Here is a 25,063-nt window from a genome sequence, read left to right as displayed (position 1 = left end):
GACGATATCCATAGGTCTCCGGCTCGACGGAAGATGTTATCTTGATTGGAATTTAAAAGTGTAGTTTTGTTCGATTTGCTAGATTCCCAGCTCTTTTTCGAATAAGTAATTGTTGGAAATATTATAGTTAGCATTCTGTTTTGTTGAACGTCCTTCTACTCCTTTAACTAAACTTCAATCAGCAAAAATGAAATCAGCAAAACCTTCGCAAATGTTGTTAGATCAGTTCGCAGAGCGGTGACTGTAGATGCCCTAAAGACGATATCCATAGGTCGCTGGCTCGACGGAAGATGTTATTTTGATTGGAATTTAAAAGTGTAGTTTCGTTCGATTTGCTAGATATTCCCAGCTCTTTTTCGAATAAGTAATTGTTGGAAATATTATAGTTAGCATTTTGTTTTGTTGAACATCCTTCTACTCCTTTAACTGAAATTCAATCTGAAAAAATGAAATCAGCAAAACCTACGCATCCGTCCACAGCTCAGTTGGCAGAGCGGTGGACTGTAGATGCTCTAATGACGATATCCATAGGTCGCTGGTTCGACTCCGGCTCGACGGAATGTGTTATTTTGATTGGAATTTAAAAGTGTAGTTTCGTTCGATTTGCTAGATTCCCAGCTCTTTTTCGAATAAGTAATTGTTTGTAATATTATAGTCAGCATTTTCTTTTGTTGAACATCCTTCTACTCCTTTAACTGAAATTCAATCTTGAAAAAATGAAATCAGCAAAACCTTCGCATCCGTCGATAGCTCAGTTGGCAGAGCTGTGGACTGTAGATGCCCTAAACACGATATCCATAGGTCGCTGGTTAGACTCCGGCTCGGCGGAAGATGTTATTTTGATTTGAATTTAAAAGTGTAGTTTCGTTCGATTTGCTAAATTCCCAGCTCTCTTTCGAATAAGTAATTGTTGGAAATATTATAGTTAGCATTTTGTTTTGTTGAACATCCTTCTACTTCTTTAACTGAACTTCAATCTGAAAAAATGAAATCAGAAAAACCTTAGCACCCGTAGATAGCTCAGTTGGCAGAGCTGTGTACTGTAGATGCTCTAAAGACGATATCCATAGGTCGCTGGTTCGACTCCGGCTCGACGGAATGTGTTATTTTGATTGGAATTTAAAAGTGTAGTATCGTTCGATTTGATAGATTCCCAGCTCGTTTTCGAATAAGTAATTGTTGGAAATATTATAGTTAGCATTTTGTTTTGTTGAACATCCTTCTACTCCTTTAACTGAACTTCAATCAGCAAAAATGAAATCAGCAAAACCTTCGCAAATGTTGTTAGATCAGTTCGCAGAGCGGTGACTGTAGATGCCCTAAAGACGATATCCATAGGTCGCTGGCTCGACGGAAGATGTTATTTTGATTGGAATTTAAAAGTGTAGTTTCGTTCGATTTGCTAGATTCCCAGCTCTTTTTCGAATAATTAATTGTTGGAAATATTATAATTAGCATTTTGTTTTGTTGAACATCCTTATACTCCTTTAACTGAACTTCAATCAGAAAAAATGAAATCAGCAAAACCTTCGCATCCGTCGATAGCTCAGTTGGCAGAGCTGTGGACTGTAGATGCCCTAAAGACGATATCCATAGGTCGCTGGTTCGACTCCGGCTCGACGGAAGGTGTTATTTTGATTTGAATTTAAAAGTGTAGTTTCGTTCGATTTGCTAAATTCCCAGCTCTCTTTCGAATAAGTAATTGTTGGAAATATTATAGTTAGCATTTTGTTTTGTTGAACATCCTTCTACTCCTTTAGCTGAACTTCAATCTGAAAAAATGAAATCAGCAAAACCTTCGCATCCGTCGATAGCTCAGTTGGCAGAGCGGTGGACTGTAGATGCTCTAAAGACGATATCCATAGGTCGCTGGTTCGACTCCCGCTAGACGGAATGTGTTATTTTGATTGGAATTTAAAAGTGTAGTTTCGTTCGATTTGCTAGATTCCCAGCTCGTTTTCGAATAAGTAATTGTTGGAAATATTATAGTTAGCATTTTGTTTTGTTGAACATAATTCTACTCCTTTAACTGAACTTTAATCTGAAAAAATGAAATCAGCAAAACCTTCGCATCCGTCGATAGCTCAGTTGGCAGAGCGGTGGACTGTAGCTGCCCTAAAGACGATATCCATAGGTCGCTGGTTCGACTCCGGCTCGACGGAAGATGTTATTTTGATTGGAATTTAAAAGTGTAGTTTCGTTCGATTTGCTAGATACCCAGCTCTTTTTCGAATAAGTAATTGTTGGAAATATTATAGTTAGCATTTTGTTTTGTTGAACATCCTTCTACTCCTTTAACTGAACTTCAATATGAAAAAATGAAATCAGCAAAACCTTCGCATCCGTCGTTAGCTCAGTTGGCAGAGCGGTGGACTGTAGATGCCCTAAAGACGATATCCATAGGTCGCTGGTTCGACTCCGGCTCGACGGAAGATGTTATTTTGATTGGAATTTAAAAGTGTAGTTTCGTTCGATTTGCTAGATTCCCAGCTCTTTTTCGAATTAGTAATTGTTCGAAATATATATAGTTAGCATTTTGTTTTGTTGAACATCCTTCTACTCCTTTAACTGAACTTCAATCTGAAAAAATGAAATCAGTAAAACCTTCGCATTCGTCGATAGCTCAGTTGGCAGAGCGGTGGACTGTAGATGCCCTAAAGACGATATCCATAGGTCTCCGGCTCGACGGAAGATGTTATCTTGATTGGAATTTAAAAGTGTAGTTTTGTTCGATTTGCTAGATTCCCAGCTCTTTTTCGAATAAGTAATTGTTGGAAATATTATAGTTAGCATTCTGTTTTGTTGAACGTCCTTCTACTCCTTTAACTAAACTTCAATCAGCAAAAATGAAATCAGCAAAACCTTCGCAAATGTTGTTAGATCAGTTCGCAGAGCGGTGACTGTAGATGCCCTAAAGACGATATCCATAGGTCGCTGGCTCGACGGAAGATGTTATTTTGATTGGAATTTAAAAGTGTAGTTTCGTTCGATTTGCTAGATATTCCCAGCTCTTTTTCGAATAAGTAATTGTTGGAAATATTATAGTTAGCATTTTGTTTTGTTGAACATCCTTCTACTCCTTTAACTGAAATTCAATCTGAAAAAATGAAATCAGCAAAACCTACGCATCCGTCCACAGCTCAGTTGGCAGAGCGGTGGACTGTAGATGCTCTAATGACGATATCCATAGGTCGCTGGTTCGACTCCGGCTCGACGGAAGATGTTATTTTGATTGGAATTTAAAAGTGTAGTTTCGTTCGATTTGCTAGATTCCTAGCTCTTTTTCGAATAAGTAATTGTTGGAAATATTATAGTTAGCATTTTGTTTTGTTGAACATCCTTCTCCTCCTTTAACTGAACTTCAATATGAAAAAATGAAATCAGCAAAACCTTCGCATCCGTCGTTAGCTCAGTTGGCAGAGCGGTGGACTGTAGATGCCCTAAAGACGATATCCATAGGTCGCTGGTTCGACTCCGGCTCGACGGAAGATGTTATTTTGATTGGAATTTAAAAGTGTAGTTTTGTTCGATTTGCTAGATTCCCAGCTCTTTTTCGAATAAGTAATTGTTGGAAATATTATAGTTAGCATTCTGTTTTGTTGAACGTCCTTCTACTCCTTTAACTAAACTTCAATCAGCAAAAATGAAATCAGCAAAACCTTCGCAAATGTTGTTAGATCAGTTCGCAGAGCGGTGACTGTAGATGCCCTAAAGACGATATCCATAGGTCGCTGGCTCGACGGAAGATGTTATTTTGATTGGAATTTAAAAGTGTAGTTTCGTTCGATTTGCTAGATATTCCCAGCTCTTTTTCGAATAAGTAATTGTTGGAAATATTATAGTTAGCATTTTGTTTTGTTGAACATCCTTCTACTCCTTTAACTGAAATTCAATCTGAAAAAATGAAATCAGCAAAACCTACGCATCCGTCCACAGCTCAGTTGGCAGAGCGGTGGACTGTAGATGCTCTAATGACGATATCCATAGGTCGCTGGTTCGACTCCGGCTCGACGGAATGTGTTATTTTGATTGGAATTTAAAAGTGTAGTTTCGTTCGATTTGCTAGATTCCCAGCTCTTTTTCGAATAAGTAATTGTTTGTAATATTATAGTCAGCATTTTCTTTTGTTGAACATCCTTCTACTCCTTTAACTGAAATTCAATCTTGAAAAAATGAAATCAGCAAAACCTTCGCATCCGTCGATAGCTCAGTTGGCAGAGCTGTGGACTGTAGATGCCCTAAACACGATATCCATAGGTCGCTGGTTAGACTCCGGCTCGGCGGAAGATGTTATTTTGATTTGAATTTAAAAGTGTAGTTTCGTTCGATTTGCTAAATTCCCAGCTCTCTTTCGAATAAGTAATTGTTGGAAATATTATAGTTAGCATTTTGTTTTGTTGAACATCCTTCTACTTCTTTAACTGAACTTCAATCTGAAAAAATGAAATCAGAAAAACCTTAGCACCCGTAGATAGCTCAGTTGGCAGAGCTGTGTACTGTAGATGCTCTAAAGACGATATCCATAGGTCGCTGGTTCGACTCCGGCTCGACGGAATGTGTTATTTTGATTGGAATTTAAAAGTGTAGTATCGTTCGATTTGATAGATTCCCAGCTCGTTTTCGAATAAGTAATTGTTGGAAATATTATAGTTAGCATTTTGTTTTGTTGAACATCCTTCTACTCCTTTAACTGAACTTCAATCAGCAAAAATGAAATCAGCAAAACCTTCGCAAATGTTGTTAGATCAGTTCGCAGAGCGGTGACTGTAGATGCCCTAAAGACGATATCCATAGGTCGCTGGCTCGACGGAAGATGTTATTTTGATTGGAATTTAAAAGTGTAGTTTCGTTCGATTTGCTAGATTCCCAGCTCTTTTTCGAATAATTAATTGTTGGAAATATTATAATTAGCATTTTGTTTTGTTGAACATCCTTATACTCCTTTAACTGAACTTCAATCAGAAAAAAAGAAATCAGCAAAACCTTCGCATCCGTCGATAGCTCAGTTGGCAGAGCGGTGGACTGTAGATGCCCTAAAGACGATATCCATAGGTCGCTGGTTCGACTCCGGCTCGACGGAAGATGTTATTTTGATTGGAATTTAAAAGTGTAGTTTCTTTCGATTTGCTAGATTCCCAGCTCTTTTTCGAATAAGTAATTGTTGGTAATATTATAGTTAGCATTTTGTTTTGTTGAACATCCTTCTACTCCTTTAACTGAAATTCAATCTGAAAAAATGAAATCAGCAAAACCTTCGCATCCGTCGATAGCTCAGTTGGCAGAGCTGTGGACTGTAGATGCCCTAAAGACGATATCCATAGGTCGCTGGTTCGACTCCGGCTCGACGGAAGGTGTTATTTTGATTTGAATTTAAAAGTGTAGTTTCGTTCGATTTGCTAAATTCCCAGCTCTCTTTCGAATAAGTAATTGTTGGAAATATTATAGTTAGCATTTTGTTTTGTTGAACATCCTTCTACTCCTTTAGCTGAACTTCAATCTGAAAAAATGAAATCAGCAAAACCTTCGCATCCGTCGATAGCTCAGTTGGCAGAGCGGTGGACTGTAGATGCTCTAAAGACGATATCCATAGGTCGCTGGTTCGACTCCCGCTAGACGGAATGTGTTATTTTGATTGGAATTTAAAAGTGTAGTTTCGTTCGATTTGCTAGATTCCCAGCTCGTTTTCGAATAAGTAATTGTTGGAAATATTATAGTTAGCATTTTGTTTTGTTGAACATAATTCTACTCCTTTAACTGAACTTTAATCTGAAAAAATGAAATCAGCAAAACCTTCGCATCCGTCGATAGCTCAGTTGGCAGAGCGGTGGACTGTAGCTGCCCTAAAGACGATATCCATAGGTCGCTGGTTCGACTCCGGCTCGACGGAAGATGTTATTTTGATTGGAATTTAAAAGTGTAGTTTCGTTCGATTTGCTAGATACCCAGCTCTTTTTCGAATAAGTAATTGTTGGAAATATTATAGTTAGCATTTTGTTTTGTTGAACATCCTTCTACTCCTTTAACTGAACTTCAATCTGAAAAAATGAAATCAGCAAAAAATTCGCATCCGTCGATAGCTCAGTTGGCAGAGCGGTGGACTGTAGCTGCTCTAAAGACGATATCCATAGGTCGCTGGTTCGACTCCGGCTCGACGGAAGATGTTATTTTGATTGGAATTTAAAAGTGTAGTTTCGTTCGATTTGCTAGATTCCCAGCTCTTTTTCGAATAAGTAATTGTTGGAAATATTATAGTTAGCATTTTGTTTTGTTGAACATCCTTCTACTCCTTTAACTGAACTTCAATCTGAAAAAATGAAATCAGCAAAACCTTCGCATACGTCGATAGCTCAGTTGGCAGAGCGGTGGACTGTAGCTGCCCTAAAGACGATATCCATAGGTCGCTGGTTCGACTCCGGGTCGACGGAAGATGTTATTTTGATTGGAATTTAAAAGTGTAGTTCCGTTCGATTTGTTAGATTCCCAGCTCTCTTTTGAATAAGTAATTGTTCGAAATATTATAGTTAGCATTTTAATTTGTTGAACATCCTTCTACTCCTTTAACTGAAATTCAATCTGAAAAAATGAAATCAGCAAAAAATTCGCATCCGTCGACAGATCAGTTGGCAGAGCGGTGGATTGTAGATGCTCTAAAGACGATATCCATAGGTCGCTGGTTCGACTCCGGCTCGACGGAAGATGTTATTTTGATTGGAATTTAAAAGTGTAGTTTCGTTCGATTTGTTAGATTCCCAGCTCTTTTTCGAATAAGTAATTGTTGGAAATATTATAGTTAGCATTTTGTTTTGTTGAACATCCTTCTACTCCTTTAACTGAAATTCAATCTGAAAAAATGAAATCAGCAAATCCTTCGCATCCGTCGACAGCTCAGTTGGCAGAGCGGTGGACTGTAGATGCTCTACAGACGATATCCATAGGTCGCTGGTTCGACTCCGGCTCGACGGAATGTGTTATTTTGATTGGTATTCAAAAGTGTAGTTTCGTTCGATTTGCTAGATTCCCTGCTCGTTTTTGAATAAGTAATTGTTGTAAATATTATAGTTAGCATTTTGTTTTGTTGAACATAATTCTACTCCTTTAACTGAACTTCAATCTGAAAAAATGAAATCAGCAAAACCTTCGCATCCGTCGATAGCTCAGTTGGCAGAGCGGTGGACTGTAGCTGCCCTAAAGACGATATCCATAGGTCGCTGGTTCGACTCCGGCGCGACGGAAGATGTTATTTTGATTGGAATTTAAAAGTGTAGTTTCGTTCGATTTGCTAGATTCCTAGCTCTTTTTCGAATAAGTAATTGTTTCAAATATTATAGTTAGCATTTTGTTTTGTTGAACATCCTTCTCCTCCTTTAACTGAACTTCAATCTGAAAAAATGAAATCAGCAAAACCTTAGCATCCGTCGATAGCTCAGGTGGCAGAGCGGTGGACTGTAGATGCCCTAAAGACGATATCCATAGGTCGCTGGTTCGACTCCGGCTCGACGGAAGATGTTATTTTGATTGGAATTTAAAAGTGTTGTTTCGTACGATTTGCTAGATTCCTAGCTCTTTTTCGAATAAGTAATTGTTGGAAATATTATAATAACATTTTGTTTTGTTGAACATCCTTCTCCTCCTTTAACTGAACTTCAATATGAAAAAATGAAATCAGCAAAACCTTCGCATCCGTCGATAGCTCAGTTGGCAGAGCGGTGGACTGTAGCTGCCCTAAAGACGATATCCATAGGTCGCTGGTTCGACTCCGGCTCGACGGAAGATGTTATTTTGATTGGAATTTAAAAGTGTAGTTTCGTTCGATTTACTAGATTCCTAGCTCTTTTTCGAATAAGTAATTGTTTCAAATATTATAGTTAGCATTTTGTTTTGTTTAACATCCTTCTCCTCCTTTAACTGAACTTCAATCTGAAAAAATGAAATCAGCAAAACCTTCGCATCCGTCGATAGCTCAGTTGGCAGAGCGGTGGACTGTCGATGCCCTAAAGACGATATTCATAGGTCGCTGGTTCGTCTGCGGCTCGACGGAAGATGTTATTTTGATTGGAATTTAAAAGTGTAGTTTCGTTCGATTTGCTAGATTCCCAGCTCTGTTTCGAATAAGTAATTGTTGGAAATATTATAGTTAGCATTTTGTTTTGTTGAACATCCTTTTACTCCTTTAACTGAACTTCAATCTGAAAAAGTGAAATCAGAAAAACCTTCGCATCCGTCGATAGCTCAGTTGGTAGAGCGGTGGGCTGTAGATGCCCTAAAGACGATATCCATAGGTCGCTGGTTCGACTCCGGCTCAACGGAAGATGTTATTTTGATTGGAATTTAAAAGTGTAGTTTCGTTCGATTTGCTAGATTCCCAGTTCTCTTTCGAATTAGTAATTGTTCGAAATATTATAGTTAGCATTTTGTTTTGTTGAACATCCTTCTACTCCTTTAACTGAACTTCAATCTGAAAAAATGAAATCAGCAAAACCTTCGCATCCGTCGATAGCTCAGTTGGCAGAGCGGTGGACTGTAGCTGCCCTAAAGACGATATCCATAGGTCGCTGGTTCGACTCCGGCTCGACGGAAGATGTTATTTTGATTGGAATTTAAAAGTGTAGTTTCGTTCGATTTGCTTGATTCCCAGCTCTTTTTCGAATAAGTAATTGTTGGAAATATTATAGTTAGCATTTTGTTTTGTTGAACATTCTTATACTCCTTTAACTGAACTTCAATCAGAAAAAATGAAATCAGCAAAACCTTCGCATCCGTCGATAGCTCAGTTGGCAGAGCGGTGGACTGTAGATGCCCTATAGACGATATCCATTGGTCGCTAGTTCGACTCCGGCTCGACGGAAGATGTTATTTTGATTGGAATTTAAAAGTGTAGTTTCGTTCGATTTGCTAGATTCCCAGCTCTTTTTCGAATAAGTAATTGTTGGAAATATTATAGTTAGCATTTTGTTTTGTTGAACATCCTTCTACTCCTTTAACTGAACTTCAATCTGAAAAAATGAAATCAGCAAAACCTTCGCATCCGTCGATAGCTCAGTTGGCAGAGTGGTGGACTGTAGATGCCCTAAAGACGATATCCATAGGTCGCTGGTTCGACTCCGGCTCGACGGAAGATGTTATTTTGATTGGAATTTAAAAGTGTTGTTTCGTTCGATTTGCTAGATTCCCAGTTCTCTTTCGAATTAGTAATTGTTCGAAATATTATAGTTAGCATTTTGTTTTGTTGAACATCCTTCTACTCCTTTAACTGAACTTCAATCTGAAAAAGTGAAATCAGCAAAACCTTCGCATCCGTCGATTGCTCAGTTTTCAGAGCGGTGGACTGTAGCTGCCCTAAAGACGATATCCATAGGTCGCTGGTTCGACTCCGGCTCGACGGAAGATGTTATTTTGATTGGAATATAAAAGTGTAGTTTCGTTCGATTTGCTAGATTCCCAGCTCTTTTTCGGATAAGTAATTGTTGGAAATATTATAGTTAGCATTTTGTTTTGTTGAACATCCTTCTACTCCTTTAACTGAATTTCAATCAGAAAAAATGAAATCAGCAAAACCTTCGCAAATGTTGTTAGCTCAGTTGGCAGAGCGGTGGACTGTAGCTGCCTTAAAGACGATATCCATAGGTCGCTGGTTCGACTCCGGCTCGACGGAAGATGTTATTTTGATTGGAATTTAAAAGTGTAGTTTCGTTCGATTTACTAGATTCCTAGCTCTTTTCCGAATAAGTAATTGTTTCAAATATTATAGTTAGCATTTTGTTTTGTTGAACATCCTTCTCCTCCTTTAACTCTTTAACATCCAAGCACTTTTCAAGTGGCACTCCCTTTACCATCCAGATTTTCTCAGCGTGTCTCTGAAAGACATGGACTCTTCCTAGCTGAGGGGCAGTTACCCCCCGCACTCTGAAGTAATAAAACTGTCGACGCTCTACCTTGAATAATTGCCTTGCGGTTTTCGACAACGAGATTCATTTTCCATCAGCTTAAGAGTTTTATTCTAATGTATTTATATTTTTTAGTGTGAAGTGTGAAGTGTTTCGCTCATCATCTTTGTAGGGTATTTTTTTTTTTTTTTACAAAAAATTTGAAATTTATTCTATAATTTAGAAAATAGGGGTTGTTTTTTTTTGTAAGTTTTATGTTAGGCTTCCAAACCATTTAAATAAAAACTGGTTTTACTAGCAATTTCAAAAACATCTTTATGTTTCATTTAATTTTAAATAGGCTTTTACATTTTTTTGTTGCCAAAATTAAATAATATATCATGTATTACCATGTAATTTTTTTTTACATAGTAATGTAAAACATACATTATACCTATATCAATGCAATTAGTACATTTTTTTACATAGTATAGATCTCAATGCTTTTCAGTGATAAACAAGATAATGTTTTAAATCTTCATTTAATACCGAAATAAAAAATGTTATTGTTTTTTTTTAAAGATGTTTCAAAAATAATATGTTCGTTCAACACTCAGCTAAGATTTTTTTTTTATTGTCTTTAGCATTTTTTTTAGTATAAACGATTATCTTTATTGAATTTTTAAATATAAAATATTATTTTGCATTTTCGATAGTGATACTAAGAGAAAAGTTTTAAAACTTTAATTAAATTTTTAAAGAAGTTTTCACAATTTTTTTTTTCAAAACCTTACGCATTATTGCTTTTACATTAAATAATCGAAAAAGAATGTAGGGTAAATATAAATTCCAAAAATATCTTTATTTTGCCACTCATTTTTACTAACCTTTTAAAATATAACTAATAAAAATGTTTTCTAACCAAGGGAATATATTACGTCAAACGTTATAAATCTCATCTATCGAATTGTTTCGATAGATGAGATAACATATTTTAATAACTTCATTTAATACTGAAATACAAAAATTTATGAAATAAAATTCGGGGGAAAAATTACTCAGCGAAATATATTTCGAAAATACATTCCTTCAGTTTTCAGCCTGAACATTTTACTAAAACATTACATTCTTCATAAACTAAATATGAAGATTTAACACATTTAAAATTACATTCATCATAAATATTACTTTTTTAGTATGAACTGTCATTTTGAATTTTTCTTGCTGAATTTCTGATTTTAAAATGTTATGTGAAGTTTTCTATAGTATTGTTAAGACAAGATAAATTTTTCAACCAAAGCTTCATATTAAATTTCCACAAATTTACGCACGAGGGAATCATTTGTAAATTTTTGATAATATGTACATTATATAACATTTTTTGACTCCTCATCTCTATCACTCTCGTTCATCTGACCCTCGTTAGTTTCATCTCCTGCTTCTTTGCTTAGAATAAACGAGAGATCAGCTAAAGTATCATTTTTTGGCCAACCATCGTCTTCGCAGATTGATCACTGTCACTTTCATCAGAATCAAGTAAAATTGCTTTAATTTCTTCTTCAGTGTGTTCACGATTTCTTTTACTCATAATGAAGAAATAATAAGCGTTTCAATACAAAAATTACTCTGATAATCCAAACAGCCGATTCACAGTACATAAAATAAAGAGTAGAAATTCACAACTGAAGAGAAATTTTTAGAATTGCATTCTAAAAAGGAACTCAGTATTTATATAACTTATCTCACTCTTTGAAAAGGTCGATAAAGAATACTCCCAAACTGTTTTTTTGTCTTTTAATTCTATTTTAAAAGCTGTAGTTTGTACACGGCTTTAGAATTTCCGACAGTCCTCTGATGACAGAATAAGATGCTTGGAGTGTAAAACGACTTCCTCCCATAGTAGCAAGTGTAGCTACCCATTTTGTGAGAAAACTGCATACAAACATGTGAAAAGGGCGCATTGACAATGCAATGGTTTGTCTTTATATCATTACAATAGTCTTACTACTGAAAAGGGCTTCTGATGCTTGTCCGAAAACTAAACAACGTGTCGGTATCCTTATATATCATTCATCGTTACCAGAGAATTTCAGTGGAAAAATTCTTTTATAAATGGCCATAAAATCTTTCCAATTTTGAGCTAACAAAACGTGAAAATAGAAACTAAAACTCTTTCAAAATACAAAATATACGCCAACAACCTATTTAGTGAATTCCTCCTCAACCCCTACCGCCCTAAGGCACAGGGGAAACTACTGTGAAAAAGCCGCTATTGTCGAAGATAACGAGGACCTCCTGGAGTGGTCAGTAGAGTAGCCGCTTTTAATACCCATCTCCCCTAAAACGGCTAGCAACCGCCCCAAACCGACCGACGTGGATGTTATAGGGTAAATTCTCAAACCGCCCCAAACCGCCCCGCTGGAATCGAGAGGGTTAACTGAACTTCAATCTGAAAAAATGAAATCAGCAAAACCTTCGCATCCGTCGATAGCTCAGTTGGCAGAGCGGTGGACTGTCGATGCCCTAAAGACGATATTCATAGGTCGCTGGTTCGTCTGCGGCTCGACGGAAGATGTTATTTTGATTGGAATTTAAAAGTGTAGTTTCGTTCGATTTGCTAGATTCCCAGCTCTGTTTCGAATAAGTAATTGTTGGAAATATTATAGTTAGCATTTTGTTTCGTTGAACATCCTTCTACTCCTTTAACTGAACTTCAATCTGAAAAAGTGAAATCAGAAAAACCTTCGCATCCGTCGATAGCTCAGTTGGCAGAGCGGTGGACTGTAGATGCCCTAAAGACGATATCCATAGGTCGCTGGTTCGACTCCGGCTCAACGGAAGATGTTATTTTGATTGGAATTTAAAAGTGTAGTTTCGTTCGATTTGCTAGATTCCCAGTTCTCTTTCGAATTAGTAATTGTTCGAAATATTATAGTTAGCATTTTGTTTTGTTGAACATCCTTCTACTCCTTTAACTGAACTTCAATCTGAAAAAATGAAATCAGCAAAACCTTCGCATCCGTCGATAGCTCAGTTGGCAGAGCGGTGGACTGTAGATGCCCTAAAGACGATATCCATAGGTCGCTGGTTCGACTCCGGCTCAACGGAAGATGTTATTTTGATTGGAATTTAAAAGTGTTGTTTCGTTCGATTTGCTAGATTCCCAGTTCTCTTTCGAATTAGTAATTGTTCGAAATATTATAGTTAGCATTTTGTTTTGTTGAACATCCTTCTACTCCTTTAACTGAACTTCAATCTGAAAAAGTGAAATCAGCAAAACCTTCGCATCCGTCGATAGCTCAGTTTTCAGAGCGGTGGACTGTAGCTGCCCTAAAGACGATATCCATAGGTCGCTGGTTCGACTCCGGCTCGACGGAAGATGTTATTTTGATTGGAATATAAAAGTGTAGTTTCGTTCGATTTGCTAGATTCCCAGCTCTTTTTCGGATAAGTAATTGTTGGAAATATTATAGTTAGCATTTTGTTTTGTTGAACATCCTTCTACTCCTTTAACTGAATTTCAATAAAAAAAATGAAATCAGCAAACCCTTCGCATCCGTCGATAGCTCAGTTGGCAGAGCGGTGGACTGTAGATGCCCTAAAGACGATATCCATAGGTCGCTGGTTCGACTCCGACTCGACAGAAGATGTTATTGTGATTGGAATTTAAAAGTGTAGTTTCGTTCGATTTGCTAGATTCCAAGCTCTTTTTCGAATAAGTAATTGTTGGAAATATTATAGTTAGCATTTTGTTTTGTTGAACATTCTTATACTCCTTTAACTGAACTTCAATCAGAAAAAATGAAATCAGCAAAACATTTGCATCCGTCGATAGCTCAGTTGGCAGAGCGGTGGACTGTAGATGCCCTAAAGACGATATCCATAGGTCGCTGGTTCGACTCCGGCTCGACGGAAGATGTTATTTTGATTGGAATTTAAAAGTTTAGTTTCGTTCGATTTGTTAGATTCTCAGCTCTCTTTCGAATAAGTAATTGTTCGAAATAATATAGTTAGCATTTTGTTTTGTTGAACATCCTTCTACTCCTTTAACTGAAATTCAATCTGAAAAAATGAAATCAGCAAAACCTTCGCATCCATCGATAGCTCAGTTGGCAGAGCGGTGGACTGTAGATGCCATAAAGACGATATCCATAGGTCGCTGGTTCGACTCCGGCTCGACGGAAGATGTTATTTTGATTGGAATTTAAAAGTGTAGTTTCGTTCGATTTGCTAGATTCCCAGCTCATTTTCGAATAAGTAATTGTTGGAAATATTATAGTTAGCATTTTGTTTTGTTGAACATTCTTCTACTCCTTTAACTGAACTTCAATCAGGAAAAATGAAATCAGCAAAACCTTCGCATCCGTCGATAGCTCAGTTGGCAGAGCGGTGGACTGTAGATGCCCTAAAGACGATATCCATAGGTCGCTGTTTCGACTCCGGCTCGACGGAAGATGTTATTTTGATTGGAATTTAAAAGTGTAGTTTCGTTCGATTTGCTAGTTTCCCAGCTCTTTTTCGAATAAGTAATTGTTGGAAATATTATAGTTAGCATTTTGTTTTGTTGAACATCCTTCTACTCCTTTAACTGAACTTCAATCTGAAAAAATGAAATCAGCAAAACCTTCGCATCCGTCGATAGCTCAGTTGGCAGAGCGGTGGACTGTAGCTGCCCTAAAGTCGATATCCATAGGTCGCTGGTTCGACTAAGGCTCGACGGAAGATGTTATTTTGATTGGAATTTAAGAGTGTAGTTTCGTTCGATTTGCTAGATTCCCAGCTCTTTTTCGAATAAGTAATTGTTGGAAATACTATAGTTAGCATTTTGTTTTGTTGAACATCCTTCTACTCCTTTAACTGAACTTCAATCTGAAAAAATGAAATCAGCAAACCCTTCGCATCCGTCGATAGCTCAGTTGGCAGAGCGGTGGACTGTAGATGCCCTAAAGACGATATCCATAGGTCGCTGGTTCGACTCCGGCTCGACGGAAGATGTTATTTTGATTGGAATTTAAAAGTTTAGTTTCGTTCGATTTGTTAGATTCTCAGCTCTCTTTCGAATAAGTAATTGTTCGATATAATATAGTTAGCATTTTGTTTTGTTGAACATCCTTCTACTCCTTTAACTGAAATTCAATCTGAAAAAATGAAATCAGCAAAACCTTCGCATCCATCGATAGCTCAGTTGGCAGAGCGGTGGACTGTAGATGCCATAAAGACGATATCCATAGGTCGCTGGTTCGACTCCGGCTCGACGGAAGATGTTATTTTGATTGGAATTTAAAAGTGTAGTTTCGTTCGATTTGCTAGATTCCCAGCTCTTTTTGGAATAAGTAATTGTTGGAAATATTATAGATAGCATTTTGTTTTGTTGAACATCCTTCTCCTCCTTTAACTGAACTTCAATATGAAAAAATGAAATCAGCAAAACCTTCGCATCCGTCGATAGCTCAGTTGGCAGATCGGTGGACTGTAGATGCCCTAAAGACGATATCCATAGGTCGCTGGTTCGACTCCGGCTCGACGGAAGATATTATTTTGATTGGAATTTAAAAGTGTAGTTTCGTTCGATTTGTTAGATTCCCAGCTCTCTTTAGAATAAGTAATTGTTCGAAATATTATAGTTAGCATTTTGTTTTGTTGAACATCCTTCTACTCCTTTAACTGAATTTCAATCTGAAAAAATGAAATCAGCAAAACCTTCGCATCCGTCGATAGTTCAGTTGGCAGAGCGGTGGACTGTAGATGCCCTAAAGACGATATCCATAGGTCGCTGGTTGACTCCGGCTCGACGGAAGATGTTATTTTGATTGGAATTTAAAAGTGTTGTTTCGTTCGATTTGCTAGATTCCTAGCTCTTTTTCGAATAAGTAATTGTTGGAAATATTCTAGATAGCATTTTGTTTTGTTGAACATCCTTCTCCTCCTTTAACTGAACTTCAATCTGAAAAAATGAAATCAGCAAAACCTTCGCATCCGTCGATAGCTCAGTTGGCAGAGCGGTGGACTGTAGATGCCCTAAAGACGATATCCATAGGTCGCTGGTTCGACTCCGGCTCGACGGAAGATGTTATTTTGATTGGAATTTAAAAGTTTAGTTTCGTTCGATTTGTTAGATTCTCAGCTCTCTTTCGAATAAGTAATTGTTCGAAATAATATAGTTAGCATTTTGTTTTGTTGAACATCCTTCTACTCCTTTAACTGAAATTCAATCTGAAAAAATGAAATCAGCAAAACCTTCGCATCCATCGATAGCTCAGTTGGCAGAGCGGTGGACTGTAGATGCCATAAAGACGATATCCATAGGTCGCTGGTTCGACTCCGGCTCGACGGAAGATGTTATTTTGATTGGAATTTAAAAGTGTAGTTTCGTTCGATTTGCTAGATTCCCAGCTCTTTTTCGAATAAGTAATTGTTGGAAATATTATAGATAGCATTTTGTTTTGTTGAACATCCTTCTCCTCCTTTAACTGAACTTCAATCTGAAAAAATGAAATCAGCAAAACCTTCGCATCCGTCGATAGCTCAGTTGGCAGATCGGTGGACTGTAGATGCCCTAAAGACGATATCCATAGGTCGCTGGTTCGACTCCGGCTCGACGGAAGATATTATTTTGATTGGAATTTAAAAGTGTAGTTTCGTTCGATTTGTTAGATTCACAGCTCTCTTTAGAATAAGTAATTGTTCGAAATATTATAGTTAGCATTTTGTTTTGTTGAACATCCTACTACTCCTTTAACTGAAATTCAATCTGAAAAAATGAAATCAGCAAAACCTTCGCATCCGTCGATAGCTCAGTTGGCAGAGCGGTGGACTGTAGATGCCCTAAAGACAATATCCATAGGTCGCTGGTTCGACTCCGGCTCGACGGAAGATGTTATTTTGATTGGAATTTAAAAGTGTAGTTTTGTTCGATTTGCTAGATTCCTAGCTCTTTTTCGAATAAGTAATTGTTGGAAATATTATAGTTAGCATTTTGTTTTGTGGAACATCCTTCTACTCCTTTAACTGAACTTCAATCAGAAAAAATGAAATCAGCAAAACCTACGCATCCGTCGATAGCTCAGTTGGCAGAGCGGTGGACTGTAGATGCCCTAAAGACGATATCCATAGGTCGCTGGTTCGACTCCGGCTCGACGGAAGATGTTATTTTGATTGGAATTTAAAAGTGTAGTTTCGTTCGATTTGTTAGATTCCCAGCTCTCTTTAGAATAAGTAATTGTTCGAAATATTATAGTTAGCATTTTGTTTTGTTGAACATCCTTCTACTCCTTTAACTGAACTTCAATCTGAAAAAATGAAATCAGCAAAACCTTCGCATCCGTCGATAGTTCAGTTGGCAGAGCGGTGGACTGTAGATGCCCTAAAGACGATATGCATAGGTCGCTGGTTCGACTCCGGCTCGACGGAAGATATTATTTTGATTGGAATTTAAAAGTGTAGTTTCGTTCGATTTGTTAGATTCCCAGCTCTCTTAAGAATAAGTAATTGTTCGAAATATTATAGTTAGCATTTTGTTTTGTTGAACATCCTTCTACTCCTTTAACTGAACTTCAATCTGAAAAAATGAAATCAGCAAAACCTTCGCATCCGTCGATAGTTCAGTTGGCAGAGCGGTGGACTGTAGATGCCCTAAAGACGATATCCATAGGTCGCTGGTTGACTCCGGCTCGACGGAAGATGTTATTTTGATTGGAATTTAAAAGTGTTGTTTCGTTCGATTTGCTAGATTCCTAGCTCTTTTTCGAATAAGTAATTGTTGGAAATATTCTAGATAGCATTTTGTTTTGTTGAACATCCTTCTCCTCCTTTAACTGAACTTCAATCTGAAAAAATGAAATCAGCAAAACCTTCGCATCCGTCGATAGCTCAGTTGGCAGATCGGTGGACTGTAGATGCCCTAAAGACGATATCCATAGGTCGCTGGTTCGACTCCGGCTCGACGGAAGATGTTATTTTGATTGGAATTTAAAAGTGTAGTTTCGTTCGATTTGTTAGATTCCCAGCTCTCTTTAGAATAAGTAATTGTTCGAAATATTATAGTTAGCATTTTGTTTTGTTGAACATCCTACTACTCCTTTAACTGAAATTCAATCTGAAAAAAATGAAATCAGCAAAACCTTCGCATCCGTCGATAGCTCAGTTGGCAGAGCGGTGGACTGTAGATGCCCTAAAGACAATATCCATAGGTCGCTGGTTCGACTCCGGCTCGACGGAAGATGTTATTTTGATTGGAATTTAAAAGTGTAGTTTTGTTCGATTTGCTAGATTCCCAGCTCTTTTTCGAATAAGTAATTGTTGGAAATATTATAGATAGCATTTTGTTTTGTTGAACATCCTTCTACTCCTTTAACTGAACTTCAATCTGAAAAAATGAAATCAGCAAAACCTTCGCATCCGTCGATAGCTCAGTTGGCAGATCGGTGGACTGTAGATACCCTAAAGACGATATCCATAGGTCGCTGGTTCGACTCCGGCTCGACGGAAGATGTTATTTTGATTGGAATTTAAAAGTGTAGTTTCGTTCGATTTGCTAGATTCCCAGCTCATTTTCGAATAAGTAATTGTTGGAAATATTATAGTTAGCATTTTGTTTTGTTGAACATCCTTCTACTCCTTTAACTGAACTTTAATCAGAAAAAATGAAATCAGCAAAACCTTCGCATCCGTCGATAGCTCAGTTGGCAGAGCGGTGGACTGTAGATGCCCTAAAGACGATATCCATAGGTCGCTGGTTCGACTCCGGCTCGACGGAAGATGTTATTTTGATTGGAATTTAAAAGTGTAGTTTCGTTCGATTTGCTAGTTTCCCAGCTCTTTTTCGAATAAGTAATTGTTGGAAATATTATAGTTAGCATTTTGTTTTGTTGAACATCCTTCTACTCCTTTAACTGAACTTCAATCTGAAAAAATGAAATCAGCAAAACCTTCGCATCCGTCGATAGCTCAGTTGGCAGAGCGGTGGACTGTAGCTGCCCTAAAGACGATATCCGTAAGTCGCTGGTTCGACTCCGGCTCGACGGAAGATGTTATTTTGATTGGAATTTAAAAGTGTAGTTTCGTTCGATTTGTTAGATTCCCAGCTCTCTTTCGAATAAGTAATTGTTCGAAATATTATAGTTAGCATTTTGTTTTGTTGAACATCCTTCTCCTCCTTTAACTGAAATTCAATCTGAAAAAATGAAATCAGCAAAACCTTCGCATCCGTCGACAGCTCAGTTGGCAGAGCGGTGGACTGTAGATGCTCTAAAGACGATATCCATAGGTCGCTGGTTCGACTCCGGCTCGACGGAAAGTGTTATTTTGATTGGAATTTAAAAGTGTAGTTTTGTTCTATTTGCTAGATTCCTAGCTCTTTTTCGAATAAGTAATTGTTGGAAATATTATAGTTAGCATTTTGTTTTGTGGAACATCATTCTACTCCTTTAACTGAACTTCAATCAGAAAAAATGAAATCAGCAAAACCTTCGCATCCGTCGATAGCTCGGTTGGCAGAGCGGTGGACTGTAGATGCCCTAAAGACGATATCCATAGGTCGCTGGTTCGACTCCGGCTCGACGGAAGATGTTATTTTGATTGAAATTTAAAAGTGTAGTTTCGTTCGATTTGCTAGATTCCCAGCTCATTTTCGAATAAGTAATTGTTGGAAATATTATAGTTAGCATTTTGTTTTGTTGAACATCCTTCTACTCCTTTAACTGAACTTCAATCAGAAAAAATGAAATCAGCAAAACCTTCGCATCCGTCGATAGCTCAGTTGGCAGAGCGGTGGACTGTAGATGCCCTAAAGACGATATGCATAGGTCGCTGGTTCGACTCCGGCTCGACGGAAGATGTTATTTTGATTGGAATTTAAAAGTTTAGTTTCGTTCGATTTGTTAGATTCTCAGCTCTCTTTCGAATAAGTAATTGTTCGAAATAATATAGTTAGCATTTTGTTTTGTTGAACATCCTTCTACTCCTTTAACTGAAATTCAATCTGAAAAAATGAAATCAGCAAAACCTTCGCATCCGTCGATAGCTCAGTTGGCAGAGCGGTGGACTGTAGATGCCATAAAGACGATATCCATAGGTCGCTGGTTCGACTCCGGCTCGACGGAAGATGTTATTTTGATTGGAATTTAAAAGTGTAGTTTCGTTCGATTTGCTAGATTCCCAGCTCTTTTTCGAATAAGTAATTGTGGGAAATATTATAGATAGCATTTTGTTTTGTTGAACATCCTTCTCCTCCTTTAACTGAACTTCAATCTGAAAAAATGAAATCAGCAAAACCTTCGCATCCGTCGATAGCTCAGTTGGCAGATCGGTGGACTGTAGATGCCCTAAAGACGATATCCATAGGTCGCTGGTTCGACTCCGGCTCGACGGAAGATGTTATTTTGATTGGAATTTAAAAGTGTAGTTTCGTTCGATTTGCTAGATTCCCAGCTCATTTTCGAATAAGTAATTGTTGGAAATATTATAGTTAGCATTTTGTTTTGTTGAACATCCTTCTACTCCTTTAACTGAACTTTAATCAGAAAAAATGAAATCAGCAAAACCTTCGCATCCGTCGATAGCTCAGTTGGCAGAGCGTTGGACTGTAGATGCCCTAAAGACGATATCCATAGGTCGCTGGTTCGACTCCGGCTCGACGGAAGATGTTATTTTGATTGGAATTTAAAAGTGTAGTTTCGTTCGATTTGCTAGTTTCCCAGCTCTTTTTCGAATAAGTAATTGTTGGAAATATTATAGTTAGCATTTTGTTTTGTTGAACATCCTTCTACTCCTTTAACTGAACTTCAATCTGAAAAAATGAAATCAGCAAAACCTTCGCATCCGTCGATAGCTCAGTTGGCAGAGGGGTGGACTGTAGCTGCCCTAAAGACGATATCCGTAAGTCGCTGGTTCGACTCCGGCTCGACGGAAGATGTTATTTTGATTGGAATTTAAAAGTGTAGTTTCGTTCGATTTGTTAGATTCCCAGCTCTCTTTCGAATAAGTAATTGTTCGAAATATTATAGTTAGCATTTTGTTTTGTTGAACATCCTTCTCCTCCTTTAACTGAAATTCAATCTGAAAAAATGAAATCAGCAAAACCTTCGCATCCGTCGACAGCTCAGTTTGCAGAGCGGTGGACTGTAGATGCTCTAAAGACGATATCCATAGGTCGCTGGTTCGACTCCGGCTCGACGGAAAGTGTTATTTTGATTGGAATTTAAAAGTGTAGTTTTGTTCGATTTGCTAGATTCCTAGCTCTTTTTCGAATAAGTAATTGTTGGAAATATTATAGTTAGCATTTTGTTTTGTGGAACATCCTTCTACTCCTTTAACTGAACTTCAATCAGAAAAAATGAAATCAGCAAAACCTTCGCATCCGTCGATAGCTCAGTTGGCAGAGCGGTGGACTGTAGATGCCCTAAAGACGATATCCATAGGTCGCTGGTTCGACTCCGGCTCGACGGAAGATGTTATTTTGATTGGAATTTAAAAGTGTAGTTTCGTTCGATTTGGTAGTTTCCCAGCTCTTTTTCGAATAAGTAATTGTTGGAAATATTATAGTTAGCATTTTGTTTTGTTGAACATCCTTCTACTCCTTTAACTGAACTTCAATATGAAAAAATGAAATCAGCAAAACCTTCGCATCCGTCGATAGCTCAGTTGGCAGAGCGGTGGGCTGTAGATGCCCTAAAGACGATATCCATAGGTAGCTGGTTCGACTCCGGCTCGACGGAAGATGTTATTTTGATTGGAATTTCAAAGTGTAGTTTCATTCGATTTGCTAGATTCCCAGCTCTTTTTCGAATAAGTAATTGTTCGAAATATTATAGTTAGCATTTTGTTTTGTTGAACATCCTTCTCCTCCTTTAACTGAAATTCAATCTGAAAAAATGAAATCAGCAAAACCTTCGCATCCGTCGACAGCTCAGTTGGCAGAGCGGTGGACTGTAGATGCTCTAAAGACGATATCCATAGGTCGCTGGTTCGACTCCGGCTCGACGGAAAGTGTTATTTTGATTGGAATTTAAAAGTGTAGTTTCTTTCGATTTGCTAGATTCCCAGCTCTTTTTCGAATAAGTAATTGTTGGAAATATTATAGTTAGCATTTTGTTTTGTTGAACATCCTTCTACTCCTTTAACTGAAATTCAATAAAAAAAAATGAAATCAGCAAAACCTTCGCATCCGTCGATAGCTCAGTTGGCAGAGCGGTGGATTGTAGATGCCCTAAAGACGATATCCATAGGTCGCTGGTTCGACTCCGGCTCGACGGAAGATGTTATTTTGATTGGAATTTAAAAGTGTAGTTTCGTTCGATTTGCTAGATTCCTAGGTCTTTTTCGAATAAGTAATTGTTGGAAATATTATAGTTAGCATTTTGTTTTGTTCAACATCCTTCTCCTCCTTTAACTGAACTTCAATCTGAAAAAATGAAATCAGCAAACCCTTCGCATCCGTCGACAGCTCAGTTTGCAGAGCGTTGGACTGTAGATGCTCTAAAGACGATATCCATAGGTCGCTGGTTCGACTCCGGCTCGACGGAAAGTGTTATTTTGATTGGAATTTAAAAGTGTAGTTTTGTTCGATTTGCTAGATTCCTAGCTCTTTTTCGAATAAGTAATTGTTGGAAATATTATAGTTAGCATTTTGTTTTGTGGAACATCCTTCTACTCCTTTAACTGAACTTCAATCAGAAAAAATGAAATCAGCAAAACCTTCGCATCCGTCGATAGCTCAGTTGGCAGAGCGGTGGACTGTAGATGCCCTAAAGACGATATCCATAGGTCGCTGGTTCGACTCCGGCTCGACGGAAGATGTTATTTTGATTGGAATTTAAAAGTGTAGTTTCGTTCGATTTGGTAGTTTCCCAGCTCTTTTTCGAATAAGTAATTGTTGGAAATATTATAGTTAGCATTTTGTTTTGTTGAACATCCTTCTACTCCTTTAACTGAACTTCAATATGAAAAAATGAAATCAGCAAAACCTTCGCATCCGTCGATAGCTCAGTTGGCAGAGCGGTGGGCTGTAGATGCCCTAAAGACGATATCCATAGGTAGCTGGTTCGACTCCGGCTCGACGGAAGATGTTATTTTGATTGGAATTTCAAAGTGTAGTTTCATTCGATTTGCTAGATTCCCAGCTCTTTTTCGAATAAGTAATTGTTCGAAATATTATAGTTAGCATTTTGTTTTGTTGAACATCCTTCTCCTCCTTTAACTGAAATTCAATCTGAAAAAATGAAATCAGCAAAACCTTCGCATCCGTCGACAGCTCAGTTGGCAGAGCGGTGGACTGTAGATGCTCTAAAGACGATATCCATAGGTCGCTGGTTCGACTCCGGCTCGACGGAAAGTGTTATTTTGATTGGAATTTAAAAGTGTAGTTTCTTTCGATTTGCTAGATTCCCAGCTCTTTTTCGAATAAGTAATTGTTGGAAATATTATAGTTAGCATTTTGTTTTGTTGAACATCCTTCTACTCCTTTAACTGAAATTCAATAAAAAAAAATGAAATCAGCAAAACCTTCGCATCCGTCGATAGCTCAGTTGGCAGAGCGGTGGATTGTAGATGCCCTAAAGACGATATCCATAGGTCGCTGGTTCGACTCCGGCTCGACGGAAGATGTTATTTTGATTGGAATTTAAAAGTGTAGTTTCGTTCGATTTGCTAGATTCCTAGGTCTTTTTCGAATAAGTAATTGTTGGAAATATTATAGTTAGCATTTTGTTTTGTTCAACATCCTTCTCCTCCTTTAACTGAACTTCAATCTGAAAAAATGAAATCAGCAAAACCTTCGCATCCGTCGATAGCTCAGTTGGCAGATCGGTGGACTGTAGATGCCCTAAAGACGATATCCATAGGTCGCTGGTTCGACTCCGGCTCGACGGAAGATATTATTTTGATTGGAATTTAAAAGTGTAGTTTCGTTCGATTTGTTAGATTCCCAGCTCTCTTTAGAATAAGTAATTGTTCGAAATATTATAGTTAGCATTTTGTTTTGTTGAACATCCTACTACTCCTTTAACTGAACTTCAATCTGAAAAAATGAAATCAGCAAAACCTTCGCATCCGTCGATAGCTCAGTTGGCAGAGCGGTGGACTGTAGATGCCCTAAAGACGATATCCATAGGTCGCTGGTTCGACTCCGGCTCGACGGAAGATGTTATTTTGATTGGAATTTAAAAGTGTAGTTTTGTTCGATTTGCTAGATTCCTAGCTCTTTTTCGAATAAGTAATTGTTGGAAATATTATAGTTAGCATTTTGTTTTGTGGAACATCCTTCTACTCCTTTAACTGAACTTCAATCAGAAAAAATGAAATCAGCAAAACCTACGCATCCGTCGATAGCTCAGTTGGCAGAGCGGTGGACTGTAGATGCCCTAAAGACGATATCCATAGGTCGCTGGTTCGACTCCGGCTCGACGGAAGATGTTATTTTGATTGGAATTTAAAAGTGTAGTTTCGTTCGATTTGCTAGATTCCCAGCTCATTTTCGAATAAGTAATTGTTGGAAATATTATAGTTAGCATTTTGTTTTGTTGAACATCCTTCTACTCCTTTAACTGAACTTCAATCAGCAAAAATGAAATCAGCAAAACCTTCGCAAATGTTGTTAGATCAGTTCGCAGAGCGTTGACTGTAGATGCCCTTAAGACGATATCCATAGGTCGCTGGCTCGACGGAAGATGTTATTTTGATTGGAATTTAAAAGTGTAGTTTCGTTCGATTTGCTAGATTCCCAGCTCTTTTTCGAATAAGTAATTGTTGGAAATATTATAGTTAGCATTTTGTTTTGTTGAACATCCTTATACTCCTTTAACTGAACTTCAATCAGAAAAAATGAAATCAGCAAAACCTTCGCATCCGTCGATAGCTCAGTTGGCAGAGCAGTGGACTGTAGATGCCCTAAAGACGATATCCATAGGTCGCTGGTTCGACTCCGGCTCGACGGAAGATGTTATTTTGATTGGAATTTAAAAGTGTAGTTTCGTTCGATTTGCTAGATTCCCAGCTCTTTTTCGAATAAGTAATTGTTGGAAATATTATAGTTAGCATTTTGTTTTGTTGAACATCCTTCTACTCCTTTAACTGAACTTCAATCTGAAAAAATGAAATCAGAAAGACCTTCGCATCCGTCGATAGCTCAGTTGGCAGAGCGGTGGACTGTAGATGCGCTAAAGACGATATCCATAGGTCGCTGGTTCGACTCCGGCTCGACGGAA

The 25,063-nt window shown here is 37.8% G+C and overlaps 38 non-coding genes across 38 annotated transcripts; all 38 read left to right on the top strand.

The window, feature by feature from the left end:
* The first annotated feature begins 740 nt into the window (after positions 1-740).
* Positions 741-829, top strand: Trnay-gua (transfer RNA tyrosine (anticodon GUA)). The gene is given in 2 exon segments: positions 741-777; positions 794-829. It is a non-coding gene; the product is annotated as a tRNA-Tyr (tRNA).
* Positions 830-1,535: 706 nt separating this feature from the next.
* On the top strand, positions 1,536-1,624 carry Trnay-gua (transfer RNA tyrosine (anticodon GUA)). The gene is given in 2 exon segments: positions 1,536-1,572; positions 1,589-1,624. It is a non-coding gene; the product is annotated as a tRNA-Tyr (tRNA).
* Positions 1,625-2,073: 449 nt separating this feature from the next.
* On the top strand, positions 2,074-2,162 carry Trnay-gua (transfer RNA tyrosine (anticodon GUA)). Its single transcript is given in 2 exon segments — positions 2,074-2,110; positions 2,127-2,162. It is a non-coding gene; the product is annotated as a tRNA-Tyr (tRNA).
* Positions 2,163-2,341: 179 nt separating this feature from the next.
* On the top strand, positions 2,342-2,432 carry Trnay-gua (transfer RNA tyrosine (anticodon GUA)). The gene is given in 2 exon segments: positions 2,342-2,379; positions 2,396-2,432. It is a non-coding gene; the product is annotated as a tRNA-Tyr (tRNA).
* Positions 2,433-3,397: 965 nt separating this feature from the next.
* Trnay-gua (transfer RNA tyrosine (anticodon GUA)) lies at positions 3,398-3,488 on the top strand. Its single transcript is given in 2 exon segments — positions 3,398-3,435; positions 3,452-3,488. It is a non-coding gene; the product is annotated as a tRNA-Tyr (tRNA).
* A 708-nt stretch (positions 3,489-4,196) lies between these two features.
* Trnay-gua (transfer RNA tyrosine (anticodon GUA)) lies at positions 4,197-4,285 on the top strand. Its single transcript is given in 2 exon segments — positions 4,197-4,233; positions 4,250-4,285. It is a non-coding gene; the product is annotated as a tRNA-Tyr (tRNA).
* Positions 4,286-4,991: 706 nt separating this feature from the next.
* On the top strand, positions 4,992-5,080 carry Trnay-gua (transfer RNA tyrosine (anticodon GUA)). Its single transcript is given in 2 exon segments — positions 4,992-5,028; positions 5,045-5,080. It is a non-coding gene; the product is annotated as a tRNA-Tyr (tRNA).
* A 180-nt stretch (positions 5,081-5,260) lies between these two features.
* Trnay-gua (transfer RNA tyrosine (anticodon GUA)) lies at positions 5,261-5,349 on the top strand. Its single transcript is given in 2 exon segments — positions 5,261-5,297; positions 5,314-5,349. It is a non-coding gene; the product is annotated as a tRNA-Tyr (tRNA).
* Positions 5,350-5,798: 449 nt separating this feature from the next.
* On the top strand, positions 5,799-5,887 carry Trnay-gua (transfer RNA tyrosine (anticodon GUA)). Its single transcript is given in 2 exon segments — positions 5,799-5,835; positions 5,852-5,887. It is a non-coding gene; the product is annotated as a tRNA-Tyr (tRNA).
* A 180-nt stretch (positions 5,888-6,067) lies between these two features.
* On the top strand, positions 6,068-6,156 carry Trnay-gua (transfer RNA tyrosine (anticodon GUA)). The gene is given in 2 exon segments: positions 6,068-6,104; positions 6,121-6,156. It is a non-coding gene; the product is annotated as a tRNA-Tyr (tRNA).
* A 986-nt stretch (positions 6,157-7,142) lies between these two features.
* Positions 7,143-7,233, top strand: Trnay-gua (transfer RNA tyrosine (anticodon GUA)). Its single transcript is given in 2 exon segments — positions 7,143-7,180; positions 7,197-7,233. It is a non-coding gene; the product is annotated as a tRNA-Tyr (tRNA).
* Positions 7,234-7,412: 179 nt separating this feature from the next.
* Trnay-gua (transfer RNA tyrosine (anticodon GUA)) lies at positions 7,413-7,501 on the top strand. Its single transcript is given in 2 exon segments — positions 7,413-7,449; positions 7,466-7,501. It is a non-coding gene; the product is annotated as a tRNA-Tyr (tRNA).
* A 179-nt stretch (positions 7,502-7,680) lies between these two features.
* On the top strand, positions 7,681-7,769 carry Trnay-gua (transfer RNA tyrosine (anticodon GUA)). Its single transcript is given in 2 exon segments — positions 7,681-7,717; positions 7,734-7,769. It is a non-coding gene; the product is annotated as a tRNA-Tyr (tRNA).
* Positions 7,770-8,487: 718 nt separating this feature from the next.
* Positions 8,488-8,576, top strand: Trnay-gua (transfer RNA tyrosine (anticodon GUA)). The gene is given in 2 exon segments: positions 8,488-8,524; positions 8,541-8,576. It is a non-coding gene; the product is annotated as a tRNA-Tyr (tRNA).
* Positions 8,577-9,025: 449 nt separating this feature from the next.
* On the top strand, positions 9,026-9,114 carry Trnay-gua (transfer RNA tyrosine (anticodon GUA)). Its single transcript is given in 2 exon segments — positions 9,026-9,062; positions 9,079-9,114. It is a non-coding gene; the product is annotated as a tRNA-Tyr (tRNA).
* A 3,499-nt stretch (positions 9,115-12,613) lies between these two features.
* Trnay-gua (transfer RNA tyrosine (anticodon GUA)) lies at positions 12,614-12,702 on the top strand. Its single transcript is given in 2 exon segments — positions 12,614-12,650; positions 12,667-12,702. It is a non-coding gene; the product is annotated as a tRNA-Tyr (tRNA).
* A 180-nt stretch (positions 12,703-12,882) lies between these two features.
* On the top strand, positions 12,883-12,971 carry Trnay-gua (transfer RNA tyrosine (anticodon GUA)). The gene is given in 2 exon segments: positions 12,883-12,919; positions 12,936-12,971. It is a non-coding gene; the product is annotated as a tRNA-Tyr (tRNA).
* Positions 12,972-13,688: 717 nt separating this feature from the next.
* Trnay-gua (transfer RNA tyrosine (anticodon GUA)) lies at positions 13,689-13,777 on the top strand. The gene is given in 2 exon segments: positions 13,689-13,725; positions 13,742-13,777. It is a non-coding gene; the product is annotated as a tRNA-Tyr (tRNA).
* A 180-nt stretch (positions 13,778-13,957) lies between these two features.
* Positions 13,958-14,046, top strand: Trnay-gua (transfer RNA tyrosine (anticodon GUA)). Its single transcript is given in 2 exon segments — positions 13,958-13,994; positions 14,011-14,046. It is a non-coding gene; the product is annotated as a tRNA-Tyr (tRNA).
* Positions 14,047-14,764: 718 nt separating this feature from the next.
* Trnay-gua (transfer RNA tyrosine (anticodon GUA)) lies at positions 14,765-14,853 on the top strand. The gene is given in 2 exon segments: positions 14,765-14,801; positions 14,818-14,853. It is a non-coding gene; the product is annotated as a tRNA-Tyr (tRNA).
* Positions 14,854-15,033: 180 nt separating this feature from the next.
* Positions 15,034-15,122, top strand: Trnay-gua (transfer RNA tyrosine (anticodon GUA)). Its single transcript is given in 2 exon segments — positions 15,034-15,070; positions 15,087-15,122. It is a non-coding gene; the product is annotated as a tRNA-Tyr (tRNA).
* A 717-nt stretch (positions 15,123-15,839) lies between these two features.
* On the top strand, positions 15,840-15,928 carry Trnay-gua (transfer RNA tyrosine (anticodon GUA)). Its single transcript is given in 2 exon segments — positions 15,840-15,876; positions 15,893-15,928. It is a non-coding gene; the product is annotated as a tRNA-Tyr (tRNA).
* Positions 15,929-16,108: 180 nt separating this feature from the next.
* Positions 16,109-16,197, top strand: Trnay-gua (transfer RNA tyrosine (anticodon GUA)). The gene is given in 2 exon segments: positions 16,109-16,145; positions 16,162-16,197. It is a non-coding gene; the product is annotated as a tRNA-Tyr (tRNA).
* A 449-nt stretch (positions 16,198-16,646) lies between these two features.
* Positions 16,647-16,735, top strand: Trnay-gua (transfer RNA tyrosine (anticodon GUA)). The gene is given in 2 exon segments: positions 16,647-16,683; positions 16,700-16,735. It is a non-coding gene; the product is annotated as a tRNA-Tyr (tRNA).
* Positions 16,736-16,915: 180 nt separating this feature from the next.
* On the top strand, positions 16,916-17,004 carry Trnay-gua (transfer RNA tyrosine (anticodon GUA)). Its single transcript is given in 2 exon segments — positions 16,916-16,952; positions 16,969-17,004. It is a non-coding gene; the product is annotated as a tRNA-Tyr (tRNA).
* Positions 17,005-17,991: 987 nt separating this feature from the next.
* Trnay-gua (transfer RNA tyrosine (anticodon GUA)) lies at positions 17,992-18,080 on the top strand. The gene is given in 2 exon segments: positions 17,992-18,028; positions 18,045-18,080. It is a non-coding gene; the product is annotated as a tRNA-Tyr (tRNA).
* A 449-nt stretch (positions 18,081-18,529) lies between these two features.
* On the top strand, positions 18,530-18,618 carry Trnay-gua (transfer RNA tyrosine (anticodon GUA)). The gene is given in 2 exon segments: positions 18,530-18,566; positions 18,583-18,618. It is a non-coding gene; the product is annotated as a tRNA-Tyr (tRNA).
* Positions 18,619-19,336: 718 nt separating this feature from the next.
* Positions 19,337-19,425, top strand: Trnay-gua (transfer RNA tyrosine (anticodon GUA)). Its single transcript is given in 2 exon segments — positions 19,337-19,373; positions 19,390-19,425. It is a non-coding gene; the product is annotated as a tRNA-Tyr (tRNA).
* A 449-nt stretch (positions 19,426-19,874) lies between these two features.
* On the top strand, positions 19,875-19,963 carry Trnay-gua (transfer RNA tyrosine (anticodon GUA)). Its single transcript is given in 2 exon segments — positions 19,875-19,911; positions 19,928-19,963. It is a non-coding gene; the product is annotated as a tRNA-Tyr (tRNA).
* A 449-nt stretch (positions 19,964-20,412) lies between these two features.
* On the top strand, positions 20,413-20,501 carry Trnay-gua (transfer RNA tyrosine (anticodon GUA)). Its single transcript is given in 2 exon segments — positions 20,413-20,449; positions 20,466-20,501. It is a non-coding gene; the product is annotated as a tRNA-Tyr (tRNA).
* Positions 20,502-21,219: 718 nt separating this feature from the next.
* On the top strand, positions 21,220-21,308 carry Trnay-gua (transfer RNA tyrosine (anticodon GUA)). Its single transcript is given in 2 exon segments — positions 21,220-21,256; positions 21,273-21,308. It is a non-coding gene; the product is annotated as a tRNA-Tyr (tRNA).
* A 718-nt stretch (positions 21,309-22,026) lies between these two features.
* Trnay-gua (transfer RNA tyrosine (anticodon GUA)) lies at positions 22,027-22,115 on the top strand. Its single transcript is given in 2 exon segments — positions 22,027-22,063; positions 22,080-22,115. It is a non-coding gene; the product is annotated as a tRNA-Tyr (tRNA).
* A 449-nt stretch (positions 22,116-22,564) lies between these two features.
* Trnay-gua (transfer RNA tyrosine (anticodon GUA)) lies at positions 22,565-22,653 on the top strand. Its single transcript is given in 2 exon segments — positions 22,565-22,601; positions 22,618-22,653. It is a non-coding gene; the product is annotated as a tRNA-Tyr (tRNA).
* A 718-nt stretch (positions 22,654-23,371) lies between these two features.
* Positions 23,372-23,460, top strand: Trnay-gua (transfer RNA tyrosine (anticodon GUA)). The gene is given in 2 exon segments: positions 23,372-23,408; positions 23,425-23,460. It is a non-coding gene; the product is annotated as a tRNA-Tyr (tRNA).
* A 449-nt stretch (positions 23,461-23,909) lies between these two features.
* Positions 23,910-23,998, top strand: Trnay-gua (transfer RNA tyrosine (anticodon GUA)). Its single transcript is given in 2 exon segments — positions 23,910-23,946; positions 23,963-23,998. It is a non-coding gene; the product is annotated as a tRNA-Tyr (tRNA).
* Positions 23,999-24,178: 180 nt separating this feature from the next.
* Positions 24,179-24,267, top strand: Trnay-gua (transfer RNA tyrosine (anticodon GUA)). The gene is given in 2 exon segments: positions 24,179-24,215; positions 24,232-24,267. It is a non-coding gene; the product is annotated as a tRNA-Tyr (tRNA).
* Positions 24,268-24,704: 437 nt separating this feature from the next.
* Trnay-gua (transfer RNA tyrosine (anticodon GUA)) lies at positions 24,705-24,793 on the top strand. Its single transcript is given in 2 exon segments — positions 24,705-24,741; positions 24,758-24,793. It is a non-coding gene; the product is annotated as a tRNA-Tyr (tRNA).
* A 180-nt stretch (positions 24,794-24,973) lies between these two features.
* On the top strand, positions 24,974-25,062 carry Trnay-gua (transfer RNA tyrosine (anticodon GUA)). Its single transcript is given in 2 exon segments — positions 24,974-25,010; positions 25,027-25,062. It is a non-coding gene; the product is annotated as a tRNA-Tyr (tRNA).
* Position 25,063: the final 1 nt, after the last annotated feature.

This window comes from Argiope bruennichi, chromosome 9 (genome assembly GCF_947563725.1).
Source record: "Argiope bruennichi chromosome 9, qqArgBrue1.1, whole genome shotgun sequence".
Taxonomy (NCBI): Eukaryota; Metazoa; Arthropoda; class Arachnida; order Araneae; family Araneidae; genus Argiope; species Argiope bruennichi.
Note: the sequence above shows the minus strand (reverse complement) of the source record. Positions and strands in the feature narration are given on the sequence as shown.